This window comes from Vicugna pacos, chromosome 9, assembly GCF_048564905.1.
Source record: "Vicugna pacos chromosome 9, VicPac4, whole genome shotgun sequence".
Lineage (NCBI taxonomy): Eukaryota > Metazoa > Chordata > Mammalia > Artiodactyla > Camelidae > Vicugna > Vicugna pacos.
This window is the reverse complement of record NC_132995.1, coordinates 74,187,749-74,211,386: the sequence shown is the minus strand read 5'-3', so window position 1 is coordinate 74,211,386 and position 23,638 is coordinate 74,187,749. Positions and strand designations below refer to the sequence as shown.

The window sequence follows — 23,638 nt, the reverse complement described above, 5'->3', positions numbered from 1 at the left end:
GGCTGTCAGCTGTGCCTCAGCCCGCAGACTGTCCGGGGCGTCGCGGCCGTGCTGGCCGCCCCGCGCGGCTTGCGGCAGGCCAGGCGGAGGGACCGTCCTAAGTCACCTGCTGACCAGACCTGGCAAACAGGAGTTTACCGGATGAGCAACCTACGTTTCTCATGAGGTACTTCTTTGGACCACCTTGTTCCTCTCCAACTCCTTTAAGGAAACAGAAACAAAAACAGGCCCCCACTCAGGTGAAGCGGAGCACAGGCCTGGCTCCTTTCCAGAACGAACTACCTCAGAGCCAGCGCACTCCCCCGCCCCCTGCACGGGGTAGCAGTTTCCACTTAGACCCGTGCTACTTCAGCTGCTCTCTCAGAGTCGCTCGGAATGAGAAAAGGGTAATGGAAAAGACGGAATAATTAAGGAAAACCAGCAGGGGCCGAAAGTACATAAGCTCCCATATCATACTCCTCACGAGAACAAGCCACGTCCGTTCCTCAGTGCTGGGACAGTCAGAAAGAACTGGTGGAGGAACAGGGCACAGGAGGAGGGTGCTGGGGTGGTGGTGCAGGCAGGGCGCACTGCCTACGGGCGAAAGCAGGGGAAACACAGGCCACGTGAGGACGAGGGGCAGGAAGAAACGGGGGCTGCAGGCACGGGGGGGGGGGCAAAGCCAAGGAAAGCAGCAACAGGTGAAGGCAGAAAGACAAAATACTGAGACAAAAGAGAAAGGAGAGACAGAAAAAGGAAGTGACTATGATAGAGCCAAGTGACAGGAGAGGGAGAAAATACTCGTTGGAAAGGGAAGAGGAAAATCTCTCACATCTTTGACCCCTTCCAGTGAAAACCATGTTAGAGAAATGAAGCGAATTTGGCCCTTCAGGTGCTGCCTGGAAAAGATAAATATAAAAATGTTCAGCTTTTTAGTTACTTTCGCTCCATACTGGATTTTTCAGACTCAGCTTACACAAATTTACCCCTTCAAACCCCAAACACAGCCGTACCAAGGACATGCTAAAGATACTCTGGAAACCTCAACTGAAATTTCCTTCTAACCACACTTAAAAAGAGCAATGCACCACAGACTCTCACCGTAAAAACTAATGATGCCCTGAAGTGAAACAAACTAATGGGAGGTCAGGGGTCCCTAAACAAAAGGGGACTGAATTAGCACAATTATTAAATCATACGCAAGGTTTTGGGAAAGAAATGTAAGAAAGTCACTCAACCTCAAATACCCCCTTGTATTCTATTTTCAAATATATTAATTATTTTGTACTACCTTATTCCATTATCACCGTTTTCTTAATAAAGAGGATTGAGTTCCTTATTAAAGTTGAACTGACAATGTCTTGAACAAGGTCCTCATGGGGAGAAAGGGTATCTGTGGTAGAAGTGGTGAGGTGACAGAGACAAAAAGGAGTGCCAGGGAGGGAGGGAGAGGAAAAATCCATGAGATGTGAGAGGGTGAGAAACAACTGTGTAGAGGAGAGAAAGACAGAGAGGGAAAGAAGATCAAGAAAGATGCAGAGACAAGAGGAGGCAGAGAAAGAAAAAATAAGATGGAGTCAGAAAAGGGAAGATAAGAGAGATGATAAAGAGAAAGAAATAGGGAGACCACCCACTGACAGAGAAAGGGAAGAGCGACACCTCTCACACACAAATAATTCTGGGTAAGTGAAACCAGTGAGGCCCCTACAAAAGATAAATACGAGAACCCACGCTCCTTGACTTCCTGGCCTCCACTCTTATTTTGCAGACTTAAGTTTTTAAAACTTACCTATTAAACTTTAAACATTAACTGTGCCCAGATCAGAAGCACTAGAAATGCTAGGTTCACCTAACAGCCACATGTTCCTTCAAACCCTACTGGAGGAGAAATGCACAGTGGACACTCACCATGGAAACCACTGATGACTAAACTGAAGGACATCAATGGGGGAGAGAGGAAAGGATTCTAAAGGCCATGGAAGGTAAAGCCAGAGCAACCCTCAGGGAGCTCAAGGGAAGAAAGTCTGCCCCTTGGCTTTACTTTAGGTTAATCTCAAGACCCTTCCCATCAGGTTTATCCATAAACCATCTCAAAAGAGCCAATTATTGTTTATAGAACCGACACACAGTGGGTCTTCAATGAGTATTAGATGGTTATAAGGCAGGCTATCTGAGGGAAATTTTGAGGAGTCTTTCAATCCTAATCCTCCTTTTAAATCTTTTTATCAAATATATTGTCTGTCATTTTCTCCACTGTTTTTCCTTATTAAGTAGGAATATGAAAGTTTGAAACATCAGCAAAAATAGTAGTTCACTTTCAAATTAAAAGGGTTATTTCATTAATCCCCTAACTGGCACCATGTTTAAAGAAAATTTATATCACATAAGTAAGTTTCAAGTGTAAAAAGTACACTATTGCAACAATATCTTTCTGTAAGCCCAAAATTCTTGACTTTTAATTAAACAGTAAAGGGTTAAAAACAAAAAAAAAAAGAAAAAGTAAAAGCATCTGTATATGTATTGTAGAAGTCCAACATCTTAAAATGTTCAAAAAGTTGCCGAAAAATATTTACGGAATTAACATAAGTGAAGAGAAACTATTTGTGTTTGTACCATTTTACATTATTATTGTCTATTTTTCCCTTCTAAAACAGAAATTCACACCCTCTGTAATGTTGCTCTTCAGTCTTTCTGTAAAGCTTCAACTTACAAATTATTAAAATCTTTTTCCTGTGTTCTCTTCAGTGTTAACATAGTTAGTATTATTATTTTTGCTAGGTGAGTATCTTCATATTCCTCAAGTTGATTCTGTAGTTTAGATACCCTACTTTTCATAATGATTCTAAAAACATTTTACAATGTCTGGAGACATCTTTGGTTGTCACAACTTGGGAGGGTGTTGTACTGACACCTAGTGGGTAGTGGCTAGGGATGCTGCTAAACATCCCACTTGCACAGGAGAGCACCCCAACCCTCTCCCCTCCACCCCTAACTGAGAATTACCCAGCCCCCAACGGTCCATACTGTCAAGGATGAGAAACCCTGCTCTAGGTCCAATGACCACTTTATAAGCAATACAGAAGACAGGGGAACATGTTAAATTACATCACAGGATGCACCCAGCAAAATCTAGACTCTAGGTCATTTTATACAGCACACAACAGTTTCTTAAATAAATTGCATAGAAAACGATGGAAAGAAAATCTCTAGATTAAAAAGGATTTAATATTTTAAATAGATCAAGTGCAGGAATAAATGAGACCAGACTTCCACTATATTGTTTTCAGACATTAGACTAGAAACAGCATAGGACCCTGATCATGGAGAGATGGAATAACCAACATATGAGGTGATCCCTACAATCACCCCAACTTTCTACCTAGAGGCACATTCTAGACCTTGGCACAGGAAGGGGGAAGCCAAACAGAAAGTGGTAGTCCTGTTAAGTTGAGGAGAAAGAGATCATAATTCAGGGAGACTGGGGCAGCTGGAATCTGCAGGACAGAGTACCAGAGAGGAAGAATGTAGGCAAAGGAAGAGCTCCAGAAATTTGCACAGGCAATTTCTTAATTTTCCTGCTGAATACAAAGCAGAGTGTGAACAGGGGGCAACTCCACAAGGATGGGCAAAGAATTTCCACAGGTTGTGGCTGAACAATTCCCAGGGCTCCCACAGGGTTGGGAGACCTTTGAGTTTTCATCAGCCAGAGTAGAGACCTGTTGAATACTCAACGAGAGATCCCAGAAGGGCATGTGTTAGTAGTATACCTGACCCAGCTCTCATAAAGTAGTGTTCTAGACTCACCCCAACGAAGCCACAAAATCAGCCTCAATTTGTACATTTCTTTAAAAAAAAAACCTGATATTTAAAATGAAATAGCAGTGTGTGTGGCATTTACAATGTATACAGTGGCATTTACAACGTATACAGAAGTACAATGTATAATAACAGCAAAAAGTAAGGGAGGAGGGAAATGCAAGTAAGCTTCTTACATTATATGTGAAATAGCATAATATTTGAAGCTATATCAAGTTAAAATGTGTATTAAAATCTTCAGAGGTAGAGTTAATTAGCCAATAGTGGACATAAATGGAATTTCAAAAAATTAATGAATCCAAAAGAAAGCAGAACAAGAAGAAAAAAATAAGGAACAGATAAAACAAATTAAAGACAAACAGCAAGATGATAGACTTAAACCCAATCACATCAGTAATTACACTAAATATAAATACTCTAAACACCCCTATAAAAAGGCAGAGATTGTCAAATCAGATAAAAAAGACTCAGCTACATACTGTCTGTAAGTAACAGACTTGAAATACAAAGACACAGAGAGATTGAAAGCAAAACAACAGTAAAAGATATACCATGCAAATACTAATCATAGAAAAGCAGAAATAGCTCTATTATATCAGACAAGGAGTTTTACCAAGGATAAAAAGTAACATTTTATAATGATCAGAGTTAATCCATCATAAAGATATGATCTTAAAAGTGTATGCACCTAAAAATAGAGCTCCAAAACATATGAGGTAAAACCTGACAGAAATATAAGGGAAAATAGACAAATCTCAATGATAGTTAAGATTTCAAAACTCCTCTCTCATTTAGTTATAGAACAAATAACAGAAAATCTGAAGGATATAGCAAATTTGAACAATACTATCAACTAACTTGACCTGATAGACATTTATAGAAAATACTACCCAACAACAGAATATACACTGTTTTCAAATACACATAAAATATTCACTAAGATAGCCCATATATAGGATCATACAACAAGTTCCAATAAATTTAAGAGAACTGAAGTCATACAGTGTATGTTCTCTGACCCCAAAAAATTAAATATGGAATAACAGTAGGATAATTGGGAAATCCCCAACTATTTGGAAATAAGAAAATATATTTTTAAATAATTCACTGGTCAAATTTTCACAAGGCAAATTTGAAAATATTTTGAACTGATTAAAAACGAAAACACAGTATCTCAAAATGTGTAAGTTACATAGTAAAAGAAGTCGTTAGAGAATTATACAGGTTTAGATGCTTTATTAAAAAGAACAGAAGGTCCAAAATCAATTATTTAAGCTTCCACTTTAAGAAGCTAGAAAGTGAAGAGCAAATGAAACACAAAATAAGTAAATGGAAAGAAATAATGGTAAGTGAAAAAATCAATGATATAGAAAACAGGTAACAAAGAAAAATCAATGTAACTAAAAGTCAGTTCTTTGAAAAGATCAATTAAATTAATAAATATCTCATTGAACTGATCAAAATAAAGTGAGAAAACACAAATTACTAGTATCATGAATGAAAGAAGGGACAACAGTACAGACCCTACAGATCATTAAAAGGGAAACAAGGAAATGTTACAAACAACTTTGCCAAAAAATTCAACAACGCATTATGAAATGGAACCTTTTTTGAAAGACAAAAATAACCAAACCTAATACAAGAAATAGAAAATCTGAATAGCCTTTTATGTAGTAAAGAAATTGGATTCATAATTCAAAATGTCTCACAAAAAAAACTGCAGATTCAGATCAGATGGCCTCACTAATGAAATCTATTGAATCAGATGAAACAGTCCTACAAAAACTTTCAGAAAATAGGAGGAAGGAAAACTTCCCAACTAATTTTATGAGGTTGACATTACCCTGATACCAAAACCAGACAAAGATATTACAAGAAAATTACAGTTCAAATTTCTTAACACAGTATTAGCAAGTCAAATTGAACAATGTATAAAAACAATAATACATTAGGACCAAGAAAGGTTTGTCCCAAGAATCAAGCTTAGCTTAATATTCAATAGAGAAAAATCATGTGATCATCTCAATAGATGGAGAAAAAGTATCTGACAAAATTCTGCAACCTTTCATGATTAAAGCAGTCAGCAAAGTAGGAGTAGAAAAGAGTATCTTCAACTTGATAAAAGTCATCTACAAAAAAAGCTATAGCTAACATCAAAGTCAATGATGAAAGACAGTATTTTCCCCTTAAGATCAGGATCAATATTGTTATTGAAGGTCTTCGCCAGTATAATAGAACAAGAGAAAGAAATAAAACACATTCAGACTGAGAAAAATAAGTAAAACACTTTATTCCAAGTTGACATGTTTCTGTACCTCAAAAATCCTAAGAAACCTATAAGCTGTTACAACTAATAAATAAATATAGCAAAGCCACAGAATGTAAGATCACTGTACTATAATCAATTTAATTTCTATATACTAGGAACAAACAATTGGAAAATGACATTTTAGAAACTAGTACCAATTATCATAACATCAAAAAAAAAACCCAAGATATTTTTAGGACTAAATTTAACAGAACGTGTGCAAAAGCCTAAATTTAAAATTATAAAACACTAGTGCAAGAAATTAAAGAACTGAATAAATTTATAAGTATATCAAGTTCATGAATTGGAAGACTCAATACTGTTAAGACTTAAATTTCCCTCAAAGTGATCTATAGTTTCAAGCAATCCCAAACAAAATCCCTCCTGGCTTTTTTGTAGAAATTGACAGGCTGAGTCTAAAGAGTATGTAAATATGTAAAAGATCTGAACAGCCAAAATTTTTTGAAAAAGAACAAAGTTGTAAGACTCACACTGCCTGATTTTAAGATTTACTATAGAGCTGCAGTAGTCAAGATAGTGTGACATTGGTATAAAGAGAGACACAGACCAACAGTACAGAGTCTAGAAATAGACCCACATATATAATCTGTTGATTTTCTAGAGGTGCCAGAGTAATTCAATAGGAGGAAAGACAGTCTTTTCAATAAATGGTGCTGAAATATCTTGATATCCATATAAGAAAAAAAATGATCCTAGATCCTTACTTTACAGCATATCCTAAAATTAACTCAACATGTATTACAGACCTAAAACTACCAGTCTTTTAAATTCTGGAATCAGAAGAGGCGGCTGCCTGTTTTTCTGAATAAAAGTTCTGGGAGAACACAGCCATGCCCGACTGTTTATGTATTGTCAATACCTGTTTTTGCTCTACAACAGCAGAGTTGAGTCGTTGAGGTACTTTAGCCTGTAAGCCTAAAATATTTATGATCTGGTCCTTTAAGAGTATGTTTGAGGACGCCTGCTCTGAAAGAAATCTTGGGAGAAAATCTAGGGAACAATTTCTCAGACCTAAAAAGCAAGAACCATTTTAAAAAATCGGTAAACTAGACTTCATCAAAATTTAATAATTCTGCTCTTTGAAAGACAACTGTTAAGAAATGAAATACAAGCCCACAAATTGGGAGAAAATATCTGAAAAAGGACTTGTATTCAAATTACATCAATAACTCTTAAAACTCAGTAATAAAACAAACAACACAATAAATTAATATGTAAAAGATTTGAACACACACTTCAAAACAGATCACAACTGGGCAATAAGCACATGAAATAGGGCTCAACATCATTAGTGTCAGGAAAATGCAAATTTAAGCCACAATGAAATACCACTATCTACCTACTAGAATTCTTCATTTTAGTTAGACTGAAATACCAAATTTGAGGTAGGAAGGATGTAGAGCAACTAAAACTCACACATTGCTGCTACACTCTGGAAAACAGCCTGGCAGTTTCTGATACAACTGAACATACATTTACCACACAACTCAGCAATTCTACTCTTTTATATACTCAAAAGAAATGAAAAATACATTAATCCAGGAACTTGAACACAAATGTACATAGCAACTTTTTTCATGATAGTCAAAAACAGGAAACAACCCAAATGTCCATCAACAAATAATTGAATAAACAAATTGTGATATAGCCTTACAATGGAATACTACTTAACAATAAATATTCAGGACACAGCAAAAACCATGCGCGAATCTCAAAAACATCGTGCTAAATGAAAGGAATCTGGCACAAAAGAATATACGCTGTATGATTTCTTTTACATGAAATTCTAGAAAAGATGAACCTAATCTTTAGTAAAAATGGCAGAGGTTGTGGTGTGGGAGGTCGGGGGGAGCTCCAAATGAGCATGAGAGAACTTTTTGGAGTAACAGAAATGTTCTATATCTTGATTATGGTGACTACATAGGTGTATACATTTGTCAAAACTCACAGTGTACAAAAATCTGTCATCATTTTAGTGCTTAATGAATATTAGATAAATAAGTAAAATTATGCGAGGCTCTGTTTGAATTAATCCTTCAACATCAACTTCCTCCATCCCTTAATACTTTTCGAAATATTTTCCATCTTCTTCCTTAAAAATGAACAATACTGTATTTGAAAACTTTCTCAGTGACAAATACTGGAATGTTTTTTAAGAAAAAGGAACAATTTTTATACTAAGGAGGCAGTATCATCAAATGGCTCTTTTGTTCATCAGAGTAATAATAAAGAAAAAAGTGCAAACCCTCTGCAAAAATCTTCATCATATCAAAACATGTTAGGAAACCTTCCTTTTAACTACCCCCCCCCTTTTTTAACATGTGAATGTGTCTGTGTTGTGGCTCATTATACTAGAGGTGAGGGGGGAAATTTAAAATAGACACAACAGCCCTCAGAGGAGCATCATGGAAGCTGGTTGGTGACTTCCTGGTATGCACGAGAGACAACCAGCAGTTCTGCTCACGAGGCCCCTTCTGCTTTCTGCGCGGATTACAATTATTCTCTTACTTAACTTCAATCTCATATAAAACATCACTACTTCCAAGAAGCCTTTTCATTTCCTCCACTGGAAATACATCATCCCTTTACTTTCCCATAGGACATGCAACAGACTTCTCTCACGTAACCCAAGATACTATGCCTTAGGCTCTATTTATTCGGAATTGTCTACTTCTACCCAACAGATTGAGAGGCTCCACAGGGCCTTGTCTAACATAGAGTGGGCTCACACGACATTTCTGAGTGAATGCTGAGTGATCACTAATGGCACAACAATGACAGTATTTCCAGGGTACCTTCTGGGCATGAGCTTTGTTCAACACAGCAATAACTGCTGGGAACAACAGCAGTGGTTGTAGAAGCCCACATTCCTAGGTCAAGGGCTTTTACAGCTGGAAAGTGAAGGCACTGATAATTCAGGTGGATGTTCTATTTTAAGGAGGTGAGCAGAGCAGGAATGACCAGCCACCACAGATTCGCTGAACAGTGCTTTCTTCATCTCAGGCAGAGTTTTATTTCCTGCCAATTTGGAGACTGCAACATTTTCCACCCAGGCCTATCATACTTCCCTTCAAATTCAGTCTTAAAACTTTTCTCAGAATCAGGAGACTAAAGCTATTTGTACCATAAAGCTAATGAAGCTTAAGGGTCCGGGTTCCTGACTTGCACAGTTCCTACAATCAGGAAGCATTTCTAAGTACGCATTTCTGGCAAACTGCCTAGAGAAATCTCTGAAGGAGGGGATTAAATCTCCAAGGCTCATAATTTGTTGTGATTTCTTTACTCATTCTAGATATTTTCATATTTAATTATGAATTCTTTTTCTTGAACAGGAAACCCCATCCCTCAACCTGAACAAGGGAGAGAAGCCAATTCCCATAAAAGAAGAGAAAAAGAAAAGGTACATGTGGAACAAAAAGTTCTTTGCCTATTTCAGCTCCACCGCGGTCTTGGACCTTTCACCTCCTAACAGCCCCTCAGAGATCCACCTTTAGAAGGTGATAGAGGATGTCAAATGTCAAAGATCAAAACCAAAACAAACAAACAAAAAAAACCAATGGTGGGGGGGCGGTAAACAAACCTCACCCTTGTCTTTAAAGAGGGGTGGTGATGAAAAAGAGAAATAGACTGTAGAAACGTCAGAGGGGCTCAAAGACAGAGAGTCCCTGGCTACTGTGTTCTGGCCAGAGGAAGGCCGTTCCGGAGCCGAGGCTTCCGTCGTGGGGTCCTGGGACAGCCAGGGAAGCAAACTCACAGGGAGACGCTCTCCTCTCCTGTAGTAGCTGCAACCCCACCTGTCAATTCCTATTCTGTAAATCACAGGACTTGCCCTAGGACCGAGCTGGGGCAAGGTGGATGGAGTGTGGAGGTGCTGGGGTGGGAGGTGAAGGGACGGCTGCAGAGGTGAGAGACAGAAGAGGGGAGAAGGGGAGAGGGATATGAGGAGACAGGCGCTCCAGAGCGGGGCACTCGGGTAGAAAGAGAGGGGAAGTGTTTTCTACTTTTCATGTCCCGCCCCCCCCCACCAAATAAACAGTCGGGCCTAGGTGAGGCGAAGTATGATTAGAAAAGGTAGAAGGGAACAAGAGCTGTCTGTTATTTTATCTCTGCATTTGTCAGACTGAAATTTCAGAAAAAGCCACCAAAAAACTTACAAAAAGATCCCAAGTAAGGAAGACGAACTTGAAGACCCTGTGAAGGAAACCAGTTGAGAGTGGGGGTGGAGAGGAAGGAAGGGGGGAGTAAAGGAATCCCTGAATTCCGTTTAGAGGCGGATGAAGAGGGCGTGTGGTTAGAAAAGGAAGACAGGGCTGCAGGGCGCTCGGCGGGACCTGGAAAAGGAGGAAAGTCCGCCCCTCGAGCCTCTCCCTGAGGCCGGGGCGGCGTCGCCTAACTGGGGTCCCCAGGTTCCGTGCAGCTCCCGCTTCTGCCCTCGCGGCTCCTCCGCTCCCGCCGCGCCCGGTCGGACACTTCCCGGAGGACCAGGGGTCCCGGGAACACCGGCCCGGCCCGCCGGTGGCCGCCCCCGCTCCCGGCCTCTGCCAGGGCCGCACGGACCCTGGACGGCAACGCGCGGGTGGCCGCCGCGGGTGACCCCAGCCCCCGCCGCCGCCGCCCCACACTCACCGCGGCGCTCCATCCCGCGTCCTGGACGCGGACGCCCGCCCGACACTCACGGCCGCCGCCGCCGCCGCCGAGGGCTGGAGCTCGCCGCCCCCATCCCCCACGGCCCGCGGACGCCCGGCCGAGCCTCCGCCGCCGCCCCTGCAGCTGCAGCCACGACCGCGCCGGCCGCCGCCGCCGCCGCCGCTCCGCCCCCGGCCTCGCGCCTCCCGCCCGGCCGCGGCCCGCCCCCTGCAGCCCAGCCCATTGGCCCGCGCGCCCGGGGGGCGGGGCCCTGCGCGGGCGGCCGCGGGCTGGGCGCCGGGCGCGGGCTGTCAGCTGTGCCTCAGCCCGCAGACTGTCCCGGGCGTCGCAGCCGTGCTGGCCGCCCCGCGCGGCTTGCGGCAGGCCAGGCGGAGGGACTGTCCTAAGTCACCTTTGGCACCCTCCAGCAGGGAGCAGGTCCTTGTTGTTTAAGTGGACATTTCTCAGGTGGACACTTCGAATTCCTTCCAGGCAGGAATCTGGTCTTCAACTTGTTTAGTCCGCCCTCTTCCCACACCCTCCTTATCCCTTTAGGAACAAAAATACGTTTTGCGCTTAACTTTAAACCTGCCACACTGTCTCTGACTTTTCTGTCTCTGACTGTCTTTCTCGGAAAACTGAAGTACTCAAATCATCAACTATTACGTACTGTACCTGGCTCATGGGAGTTGCTCAGTAAATATTTGTAGAATGCACGTCCCCCCAACCATGCTCCTCAGTTCTTACCATTAAATGATCCTTTATTTAATGGAACTCATCGACACTGTAGGAAAAATGAACAACCAAAATTAAAGCATTTATCTAGGGGTTAGATCGCACACCACAATTGTTTAAAAGTACAACGTTTCTATTGAATAGAGAATATATTGTAGTAACACTTAACTCTGCTAAGAATACCCTTCCTGTCATCTACACTGAGACATAGCAGGCACTTCGTGAACATTAGCTGAATAAATAAGTAAAATTATGGGAAGGAAATTTGAAAGGTTTTTCAACCTCCTCCTCCTCCCCTTAAATCTTTTTCAAAATATATAGTCCACCATAGTCTCCATTCTTCTTTATCAATTGGGAGAAATATATTTGAAAGCGTTCTCAGAGAAAAATGGTAATTCATTTTTGCAATAAAATAAATGCAGTTATTAACTGAGAAAGAGTGAATGAACATCAACAACCTGTTTTCTGGGATAGGTTGCTCATGTGTTTGGTAAAGAAAAGAAGAAATAGAGGACAATACCGCCACCAAATCCTACCACTTACCCTGATACGCCAACTGTTTTTTACCTATAAATGTTTCTTGGTTAAAGTGGCTCAGGGTCATGGTTTTGGAGGATGAAGCATCAGAGGCAAACAAACAAAATTCAGAGGCATAATTGGATGCTGGATCAGCAATGAAACATACATGACAGATGGTATAGTATTGCTATCTTATAATTACAATATTTATTAATAATACATAGCTGTTTGCCTCTTGAAATGTTCTCTGCCTTTTGAAATGTTCTCCATTCTTTCTATACTAGAATACAACCTCTGCTCTGCAGCCTTCCTGTTCTTCTCACTGAAAATTAGTTGCCCTATTTATCACTGTACGGTACACAGAATCTTATTCTTGTGCCACCTGTGATTGTCTTGCAGTCTTTTGTTTTATACTAATACTAGTGTTTATTTATACTAATTAGATTATGAACGTCTACAGTGTTGTCTTACCTGAGTCTGTGTCCCTAACAGAAAGTGCCCCTACTAAGTATTTTCTGGAGGGATGTTGAGGGACTGACCAGTGGGCCCAGGAGTGAAAATCCTTCCAGGATGAATTTTTCTTTTGTTACCATAAGCTCTGTTCAACATGTTGAAACTAGTGAAACCAACAGCGATGGCCAGAAAAAAGCCACATGCCTAAAGCAAAGCTGGTTCCAGATACCCTGTGCCCGGATGTGAAGGGGCTGATCATGCAGGCAGATGTTCCCTGTGAGTGATGGGGGTGGGAGCCCAGCCTGGAGGAGAGTGCAGGGGACAGGTGCTCCTCCACTCCGCCGTGCTTCAGTGCCAGCCTGTTTAGGAGAGCCCAGCATCGTCCACCAGACCTGTTCCATCTTTATTCATTCCACAAGTATTTATTGAGTACCTCCATTGTGCCAGACATTGTTCTCAGAACAGGGGTTATATTAGTGAACTTTAAATCCACTTTCAGACTCTTCTTCAACCCTGGCTAAATGCCTGGGAGAGGGGAAAAGATAATGGAAGCAGGCAGGGTGGCCCAAAGGCCGGCAAGCTCCCGGTCACTGAGGCTGTCTTTGACCCTGACTGCCGGAGCACTTAGAAAGAACCGCAGAGAGCCCGACAGCCGTAGGGAGTACAAACGCTCCAGATTCCAGTGTGGACAAAACTCACCAAGCAGGTTATTAATCTTGATTCCATGATGGTTGTAACTGAGAAACAAGGAATCAATTCAGACCACACGCTGGAAATGAATGCGTACGACATGGCAAACATTTGAGAATTCTGTGTCGTCATGAGGAGAGGGAACTGAGTAAGACTGACATAAAAAAATAAAAACTCAAGTGAGCCTATGGATATGATATCATACTCATTTTATGTCTAGATTAAGGTATTAAGCTTCCAGCCCCAATTTGTTTATGTTATGTTAAGCTCTAAGACATTTAATGACATAAACCTCTATGCTTGAGTCACCCTGTACCACGACCCTAACCCATGTTCTAATGTGTAAGGAAGCTCTCTGGATAATTGATGTTTGGTGCTGAATTATGCCATTAGCCTGAAAAATTAAATTATTGATACTGTTGTGAATAAAGAGATGATAATGCTGATGGTAAGGTTAAGAGGCCCTCCATGGTATTCTCTGTGCTAGGCACTGTCTTAATTATTCTTTGTATTTAGTAACATTTAGTCCTCACAACAACCCTATGAGGTACTATTGTCATCCCCATTTTACAAGTTAGAAACTGAGGCTCAGAACAAAAGAAGTTCAATAAAGAGTTTCTATTGGATTTAATGAAAATTGATGTTAAGATGAAGATAATCGATCATACTTCTCTTAGAAAAAGATGGTGGGAATCACTCCCCTTATTCTTCTGCTGCCTCTCTGGCCATTTTGCTGTTCCTCTGATACCCACAAGGGCCCCCTTGCCTCTGTTGACCCCTCTGCCTGCAATGGACTCCCTGCCCCTGGATCTATGTGACTTGCTCTTTGCTCCCTTACAAGCTTCCTTCAAATGTTCCATATCATTGACATGTCCCCTGACCACTCTACAGAAAACAGCATCCCCCACTTTTTTTACTTCCTACCCTCTTTACCCTGCTGTGAATGCCATAGCACTTATCCTTCTGCTGACTTGGTGAAGTTATTAGTTTACCAGTGTGTTTCTCACTTCCTCTGGCCAGTATGGAAGTCTTAAGCGCCATGATGGTAGGGACTCTCCCTGTTTTGTTCACCATTGTATTTCCAGCCCCTGGGGAGGTACTTGGAATTAATCAGTAAATAAAATAATTTAAAGAAAATAACAGTACAGCCCAAACACTAGATTTATCTTTGAAAAAGATTAGTTTAACATTTTGAAAGTTTTAATCAGATAAGAGAACCATATTGCTTTGACAAAGATTTTACATTAGCTGCTTGTGACCAACGTACTAACACGTGCCAAGTTTAATTACTTTACCTAGACTTTGTCTGAAATAACCATAAATAACTCTAGAATCTTAAATTATTTCCTTCCTTCTTTAAAGTGGAAGGGTAAACATTTTCTGCTATTGTTTTTCTTTCATCTATTCCACCAAACGCTGACTAGATAAGAAAACAAACACAGCTAGCCCTCACCTGCATGTTCTATTCACTGGATGACACTGGGCTTGGGAGTACACGTCATCTGACCCTCACACAGACCTCTATGCGAGGGGAAGATGAGATCTCTTTCTCCCAAAAGAATCTCATAATTTTCAGAGTCAGAGGGATGTTAGAACTCCTCTACTCCATTCTCCTTTATTTTATTAAAAAAAAGAAAAAAGCCCAGCTCAGCTTTCCCAGAGATCACACATTGGCCTAATGAGACTGGAACCAAGATGGGGCTCTTTCTACACTAACTGATAAATTAAAGTTTTAAAATGTCCATAAATCTATGAAATTAGATCAGAGCCGCTACCTGAATCAGTCTTAGTTTAATGTGTAAATGTTTAAGTGATACTAACATGTCTAAATATGAAATCTGTTCTACAAATTTACTCCTACTATTTTGGGGGTCTAACTTATTAAGTTACTAAAAAATAATGGTCCTTAAAAATTGGTTGGCTTCGCATGGAACCGATGAGGAGCTTGGTTTGCTCTTGAAGTAGAAAGTGTCCTGAGGCATTCTGGAACACATGCACAGATTAGGGCCTTTCTGCTAGGGAGAAGGCTGCCTGGTTTTAGGCAAGAGTAGAGCCCAGTGGAAACATTGCTAATCTCTTTCTTTATCTACACACTGAACAAATATTGCTGAACCTTGAGAAACAATGCAACCACTAGGGACTTTAATGAGTGTTTATCTTTCTAACTGCATATTTATATAGGGGTGGCTGCCTGTGCTACACTTGCCAGAGGATTGGGAAGGGACTGCTTATAAAAGTTGAAAAATACTTAGTTATACAAACCTGTTTCAGCAAAGGCTCTTTTTAAATTTATTCAAGAGGACATTATATCCCATATCATCAGAAGAACTATTATTACCCAGTCATTTAGATACCTGGATTTAAATGATTTTATTTTGAAACTATCTCAATAGCTGACAGTGTAGGACTTAAATCAAAAGAAATACAATACAGGAAAAAAATAGTATTTATATGATTTAATAACCCTATAATATTTGCATTTTGAAATGTCTGTAAGCTTTTGTGTTAAAGACCTAGAAAACTAGTGGCTGATTATCCTTGATGGACAGACATCCTTACTGTGCTTGATGGCATATTCAGTTTAGGACATCCATCAGGGTAATTAAATTTTCCTGAGCGCTGCATGGTACTAGACTATATGAAGTCACAAGCATAACATACATCCCACTGGCCAAAAAACTGATGAAATACTTGTTATGTAACATCACTGAAACCATCAGCTTAGTATGCGCAGGGTGGAGAACAGATGGAATGGCAAGCACGGCATGAAGGCAGTCAGTTGCCTTGCTTAGGAGTTAGCCTGAGCTGGGCTGGGAGGTGGCACCTGCTCTAGAGCTCTCCTGGGAATAGATGAAGACAGTCCTCTTAGTCAGAATGAACAATATCAAACCAACTTCTAAAGTCTTCCTTTTGAGTAGTAACTAAGAACCAAGAGAAAAAGAACAAGAGTTTCATTCTGGAAAAGATATTGAAAGATAGAACAAGCTTACCAAGAAACTGGAATCTAAGGAAATGAGTAGACCAGTAGATAAGAGGTCTTGATATAAACCTCGGACTTACTTAGGCACTGAAAAATTAGAAGCATAGGATGGGGGTCAAGGAACAGTGGGTCTAGAAGGACCCTTTGAACATGTTTCACAAAAAACTGATATTTTAATTTACACAAGCTTTGCTTGACACCAACAAGTCAGTGGAATGGAGCCGCCAATGCCAATGGCAATGTTGTACTTGTGAATCGGTGTTTAAAGTGCGGTGAAAACTGAAGGGGCTTTTCATAGTTTTGTAGGTGGTAGGTGGTTTTGGTAGTAGGGCTGGGGCAGGACAATGGGGAGAAGGAAGAGATAAAGGAGACAAGACTGCTGGGAAAATTTCTAGAGAACAAAGTAGATCACTGATTTATCAGGCAAAGTATTATGGGCTGAATTTTGTCCCCTCAAAATTTGTATGTTGAAGTCCTAAACCCCAATACCTCAGAATGTGACTGTATTTGGAGATAGGGCCTTTAAAGAGGTATTTAAGTTAAAATGAGGCTATTAGTGTAGGTCCTAAGCCAATATGACTGGTATTTTTATAAGAGAAGATTAGGACACAGACCATGGGATGACATAGGGAGACCAGGTCTAGACCATGCAAAGACACAGAAAAGATAGCCACCTACAAGCCAAGGGAAGCCTCAGAAGAAACCAACCATGATGTCCGACTTTCAGTTTCCAGAATTGTGAAAAGATACATTTCTGTTTACGCCACCCAGTCTGTGTTTTTTTTGTTGTTGTTGTTGTTGTCATGGGGGCCATAACAAACTAACACATAAGACAACACCATTTAAGTTCTAGAAATCAAATAAGAATACCATTAATGGATTCTAGTTGGACCCAAGACCATTTCCTTCCTCTACCCTATAGAAATAGCAAGCCCATGTCTGGCTGAAAGTTGCCTTTATCTAACTCTTTAAGTGGGCCATTCCTTCTTCATAATACTCACGAATTGTAATGAGTCAGTCAATATCACTCCTACTCTGGGGTGTAGGCCAGGATGCAGCATCATATCCATTGTAACATTATTATTAAAATCAGAAGCAGGATGTTTACAGGCCTGGTGTTGTGTGAGCATTTTCAGTGGGAGGAGGCTGACTGGTTTCTGCTCAGAGTGGAAGGGATGTCCTGGTCTCTTCATTTGTTCCAGTAGAGGAAGAATTAAGACTGTCACTTTTAAGGACACTGTTTCTGCCACAGCAGGTATTATTGGTTGCTAGTTAATAATAGTAATTTTATCACAGTGCTTGGCTCATAATAAGAGCTTGATAAGCATTAATTTACTTCACTATTATTTTTGGTTCGATAGCATTTCATAGTGTAAAGCTACATTATCTCAGTTTACCTTCAAAATGTCTGTGAAATATGAATTATTATCATCATTCTTATTCAGATTTCTGATAAGAAAGTTGTATTTTAGTTAGAGTAAGCTATTTATCCAAAGTTGCATAACAAGCTAATAGTAGAGACTGAACTCAAAGCAAGGTCACCCATCCTCAAGCAGTAATTCTTCCAATACACTCATCAGATCTAAATAGTCCTATTCCACTTTGTAATTTTCAAATAATCCACTTTGATCAACAAATGACATTTTCTGTACTCATCAAATATTCTAGGTAATAAAGAGTTTTGATATTTCTTATACACATTTGTACCTATCCTAAAAATACTACGTGAATAAACATTTTGCAAATGGGCAGAAGAGGAGTCTGTCCCTAAAACCCCCTCAGGAAGTTACTTCTCCCGCCATTGACCTTGGTTCAGAATTCCTAAAGAATGAGTATTTTAAAAAAAGAATACTTAGAAGATGCTTTTTCTTACACAAACACAGTGTTTCAACTACTAATACCCAGGGATAGATTAGGATCTAGTACTAACCTTTAGATATTCTATAGTGTATTTATTTCATAATACATATACTGCATTTTATTTTGGGTGTGTATATGTGTGTGACATGGGGAGGCAACAACATTATTTCTATAGGAATATGCCTTCTGATTCTTTATGCTAGACTTACAAGCAAACTTTTGGAATACAATTTATTCATTGGAAGGAAACCCCTTGAAAATTAAAAATTTTCAAAGAATTGGTTTATATTCCTCTCAATCCAATCCTTGCATGATTCAGAAGGCATTTCAAGAATCTTGCAATGTCTCTAAATGATTATTGTGACAATGTGTGACACAGCCCAAAGATGAATGCTCTACAGATGCAGAGAAGGACTAATTAATAAGACATCAGATGATGATAAGGTGTTAATGACATTACATAGGTATTACTATGCTTTTGGAAATTCTAGCAGAATCCATGATAGCATCTGAATGAAGTCCAGCGTATGCACTGATTGATAACTCACCCCACACTCTTTCCTTCTCAGAGAAGGAAGATGATAGAAGCCCAGGTCAGAGATGTTAGATTCTGGTTTTGGAGGACCAATTATTATGTGTGATATGCAAAGGTGTTAAAATAAGAGGTTGAAAACTCAAAACCCTAGAAGTAGGGGCAAACTGAGAGAGCCAGACCCCCTACGGAAGGCATTCACTCTTATTTAGCTCCAGATCACTGAGTTCGTGGGTAAGGTGACCAACCACATATCCTGATTTGCCTCAGGCAGATTCAGTTAACGCTTGTTGTTCAGGCACAGTTATTTACAAAGCCTCCCCTTACTCTCAAAAGTGTGCCAATGTGTACAATACACTATATGGGCACTCTAGTCATAGGAAAATTTAGGTTTAGTATTGCCTGGTCTTTTGACTTTTCAAGCCAGAAATTTGGGTTTCAAAAAATCTTTATAGATTTTTTTTTAATGTGGCCAAGAAATTCCAAATTTAAAAGAATTTCGTTCAGACCAGAGAAAACTCATGAGGAGCAGGATCTGGCATGGGAACTGGCGTTTTGCAAGTTCTAGGTTAAAACCTCTGGCTGATCTGAGAGTGCTCTTCGTTTTGCCTTTATGGAGAACGTGTCTCTCACGTAGATGGTGACGGAGGATCTTAGGATGCCTCCCATATGGAAGGGCCTTCTTGCTCTAGGAAGTTTCAGTAGAAATCAGTGCAAGGTCAGGAGATATATTTGAGCAGCTTAAGCCAGTTGTACTGGCCTTAGTAATGATTATAGCTGGCACTTCCCATGCACCACACGCATTACGTGGATTACCCCATTTACTCTTCACAGTAGCTCTGTGAGGAAGATATTACTATCTTCATTGTTCTAATGAGGAAACTGAGACTTAAGGAGACTAATTAGTATGAACAAGGTCACCTAGCTAGTAAGTGATGAAACCAGGATCTGAACTCATGACAAGCTTAACTCCAAAGCCCACATCGTTATCCTCTGTGTCTGCTGCTTCCCAAGGTACAGAGATGAGCTTTTCTCTTTCCCTTCAGACATTTTTCATTTGAGTAAATTCTTTTTGATCTCTTGTTATGATGGAAAATTATAGTCTTGACTCTCGGTCTACAGGAAGACATTCTCTTGCTTTTATTCAGAGCTTTAGCCCAGAGGTCCAGTGGGTCAGCCCAAATCTCTAGAAATGGGAGGCCCCAGGGGAGTTTAGAGCCAAAGTCCCTCTTCATAGCGGAGTTAATTTCCCAGGTCTCCCTTCTATTCAGATCCCTTGAGAATCTATGGTGGTGCTAGGCAGTTGGTCAAAGATTTAAGGTTTCATAACGCCAGTCATCTCTGTATCCCATATCCATTTTAGAGGTACAAGGAACAAATAGACCTCATCTAATGGAGACTAAGAAAAGCATAGGATTTTCTTTCCATTATTAATTTGACCAAAGATTGGGAAATGTTTAACATGTTGTACTGGGTTGAATAATGCCCCCCCTACCCCAATTCAAATCTACCTGAAACTTCAGAATGTGACCTTATTTGTAAATAAGGTCTTTTCAGATGTGGTTAGTCAAAATGAGGTCATACTGGATTAAGGTGGACCCTAACTTGATGACTGGAATCCTTATAACAAGAGAAAGAGACACAGAGACCTGCATGGAGGGATGGTGGTCAGATAAAGATAAGTAGAAATCAGAGCAATGCAGCTGTAAGCCAGGGAACACCAAGGACTCCAGGCTCTCATCTGAAGCTGGCAGAGGCAAAGCAGGATTATTGTCTAGGGCATTCAGAGGGAGCATGGGCCCGCCAGTGCCTTGGTTTTGGACTTGTGGCCTCCAGAACTGTGAGAGAATATATTTCTATTGTTTTAAACCATCTAAGTTTGTGGTCATTTGTTACAGCAGCCACAAGAAACTAATATACATAAAGGAAAAAATTGAATGCCGTAATGCTTTTCAAGATGCAAAGAAGGAATCTGTGTTGAATATTTAAATTCAGAGTTCACAAGTCAAAAGTTCAAGAAGTATTTCCTGACCCACTGTTAGTTAAAGACAAACTCTTCAGAGAGGAAAAGTTCCCTCTGTATATGATGCAAAAGCATCTGTGGAATTTCTACAGAGGATCAGAGGCCTCCAGTATGTTGATTCAATATGGCTCAATTCTGAGCTAATCCTGACCAAGACTGGTTGCGATAGGGAATCCCTCTACCAGTCTACTGCCATTAGTCATACCGTCCTAAGCTTGAAATCCGATACGGCTGGGGTGAGTCATAGGCATTGGAGTGTGCATTATGTGGTAGTCTTTTCCCATTCGCTGCCATTTGCACTCTGCTTATCTGACTGGTGTCTGACTCAGTTTCCCTCCTGGGACTATGATATTGACAATATCACCAGCTTTTATTTTTCTAAGGGAAAATCCCTAACTCACTCTAACCTCTGGCCAGGGTCTGCCTCAAATCGGATGGACTCTGCTTTGGGGAGGAACCTCTCATATTCTCAGTTCCTGAAATGCCCACTGCCCCTTCTGAAGGAAACTAGTCACAACGCCTACCTCCTGACCTCAGCTGATCCAACTAAATTTGGATGTCTCATCCAGGGCAGCCCAATGTAGGCCTGTCAGTGTTCCGTGAAGCAATCTGGCAAGTGAGCTCTACCCAACGAGGAAAAAGACAAGCAACAAAGCCAGTGAGAACTTCTATGTCGGAGAGTTTAAATAGGAGGCCTTGGGAGAGCCCCTGCTGTTGATAGTAGGGACAGAAGTTGAAAAGACACATAAAGAAAAAAACATTCACAGAAAGCAGAAACAATGAGGCAGCAGATGTCATCAGTGAGCAGAAGCCAAGACAAAAAGAAGAAAGCAAGCAGTTGGCAGTGAGTGGTAGGAACACTAGAAACAAAGACCTAGAGCAGCCGCGTCACTGTAAAAACTGCAGAGCGTCAGAGTCAGGCTGAGTGGTGCCCAGGGGCCCCCAGGGTGACCCAGGCTGCGCTGTATTCAAGGCGACTTGTAGTTCTCACGTGACGGAGGACAGCCGTTAAGTGCGCTCCCTGACTTTCTTATACCCTACGCCCCCTACAACAAAGCCTCATCCCCCCCACCCCCACCATTAACTGGGTAAATGGGCTTCTATTTCTGAAACGTTAAAAAACCAGGCCAAGAAACCACCAACTGCCACTGCCGAATTCCATCAGATTAGAATTCTTGGATGCCAGCCCGTGATGCTGCGTGTCCGGTCCCTGTGCGATGCTGACGCTTGGCCTGCCTATGACTCTAGCCTGGCTAGTCCTTCTTCCCCCAGCTCTGCTGCTTCCCTTTCCCAGTTCTCTTGCTGCAAAAGCTCCGCCATGCTTTATAAATCAAGGCAATGGGTTATGATACAACGGATCCCACTTAATGATAAAATAATAAACACGTGTTTGTTTCAAAAAGATTGAGCCTCATTTGGTTTTCCTGTGTTATGCACGTGACTCAAGTATAACTACATCTCAATAGACATCGAAATTTCAGTAATTTAGAAGTAAATGATTTGTGGTGTTGTGTGTCTGGTCTGTCTGCAATCAGAAACAGCAGTGCTCTAAAGATGTCAGAGGGTTTGCAGACCCTGGGGACACACGTGATTTTGAGGTACAGTTATGAAGTTTGTCACATAGGGAGGCAGAACTCCTCAATGCAGTGAATTTCAACCCATTCCTTAATTCCCTTTGGGTATTACATAATATGTTTATGTTTTCCATTTATAATAATACAAGTTATTTTAGAAAATTGGTGAGGATTTTAAAATAATCTATAATATCACTATCTAAGATGGTGGTTATTAATGCCTTAGAACTCCTTTCAGTCTTTTTTTTCTTGTGTTGATATATTTAAATATTTTCACAAAATTGAAACTATTCTATATATGCTACTTTCTACTTCTGTTTACTTGTTTTTGCTTTTCTCCACCTAGCATTTTATAATATAAGCACTTTCCCATGTCTTTTAGGGTCCTTCAAAAGCATGATTTAGTATCAGCCACTGGCCACAGAAGAGTTCACTTTCCAGAAGTTCCTTACTTTCACCAGGTCAGTTCTCTGCCTTTGAATGTTTGTATTGCTTCCAACTTTCCTTGGGTATGAATGACACGATGGTGAGTCTCCTTGTACAGAAAGCTGAGTCCACGTCAGTCCTTCGCTTAGATCCCTAGAAGTGGAGTTTTTGGTCAAAGGGTAGGCACGTTTCTATGGGTCCTTCTACATGTTGCCAAACTGGTCTCCAAAAAGAGTAAACCTATTCATAATCTTGGCAGCAACATATCAGAATTGCCACCCCACCACAGCAGCCCTTGATTTCTCTCTCCATGTGTTAGCATCAGTCCCGCTGGGCCTCAAGAGTTCTTGCTGGCTCCTCTCTGAGTCTTCCTTTGTCAGGTTCTGTACTAATCCTTATCTCGTCTCCACCATTCGTAATTGGTACCCAGACATCCAAAGCTCCCCCTTCCATCCCAAGACTGAGAAGGCTCCATTTGGGAAGAACATCAGTGGCCCTTGCAGCACTAGTCAGTGGAGGTGTGGAGTAGTCTTTGGTTCACCAGCTGAAACACAGGACCCGGTGTCCCTGGGTAGTGATTCTCCCTGAATGCCCCGAGTGTCCCTCTGTAGCCCCCTCCACTTGCTTCACTTGGGCTTTTGAGCTCACTCAGGGGCGTCCACCCTGCACCCCACTGTGAAGCTGGTGACTGCCTCCCCTGAATTACCCTTGCCTGCCCAGTTTCCTGGGGCTGGGCCACTCTTGGTCTCCTCCACATTCTATTGGATAGACTTCCCTAGAAGATTTAGCTTTGCCCCCCACAATCCTCCATCCTAACAACCCTCCCGGTCTCTGCTGAAGGCCACTGAGGCCACTCCCTTAAACTGCTCTCCTGTGTTGGTTGTCCCTTTGACTTGGCATCGATGAAATGGGGCAGTATTTTCTGTACTTTCTTGGTCTCTTGATGCCATCCTTTCCTCTGAGTTGCCACCTCTGCCCTAGCTTTGCCCCTGACCCTGGCAAGTTCCTCTCACTTTGGCTCAGGGCTTCTTCTCTGTTTCCAGCAGGCCCTGGCCTTGCACTGCAAGTTCAGTGAGGAACTGGCACTTCAAGGCCT

The 23,638-nt window shown here is 41.2% G+C and overlaps 1 protein-coding gene and 1 long non-coding RNA gene across 3 annotated transcripts in view; one reads left to right on the top strand and one right to left on the bottom strand.

The window, feature by feature from the left end:
* ARHGAP29 (Rho GTPase activating protein 29) overlaps positions 1-10,962 on the bottom strand; it is a 66,240-nt gene extending 55,278 nt beyond the window's left edge. Inside the window, exon 1 of one of the 2 annotated variants that reach the window (XM_072968174.1) lies at positions 10,751-10,962. The gene's annotated coding sequence lies outside the window, so the exon portion shown is untranslated. Of the gene's footprint in view, positions 1-1,768; positions 1,854-10,750 lie in introns of those variants that run through there. The other variant, XM_072968175.1, reaches the window with a different exon arrangement.
* On the top strand, positions 3-22,577 carry LOC116281793 (uncharacterized). The gene is made up of 3 exons (XR_004191243.2): positions 3-166; positions 9,457-9,524; positions 22,499-22,577. It is a non-coding gene; the product is annotated as an uncharacterized lncRNA (long non-coding RNA).
* Positions 22,578-23,638: the final 1,061 nt, after the last annotated feature.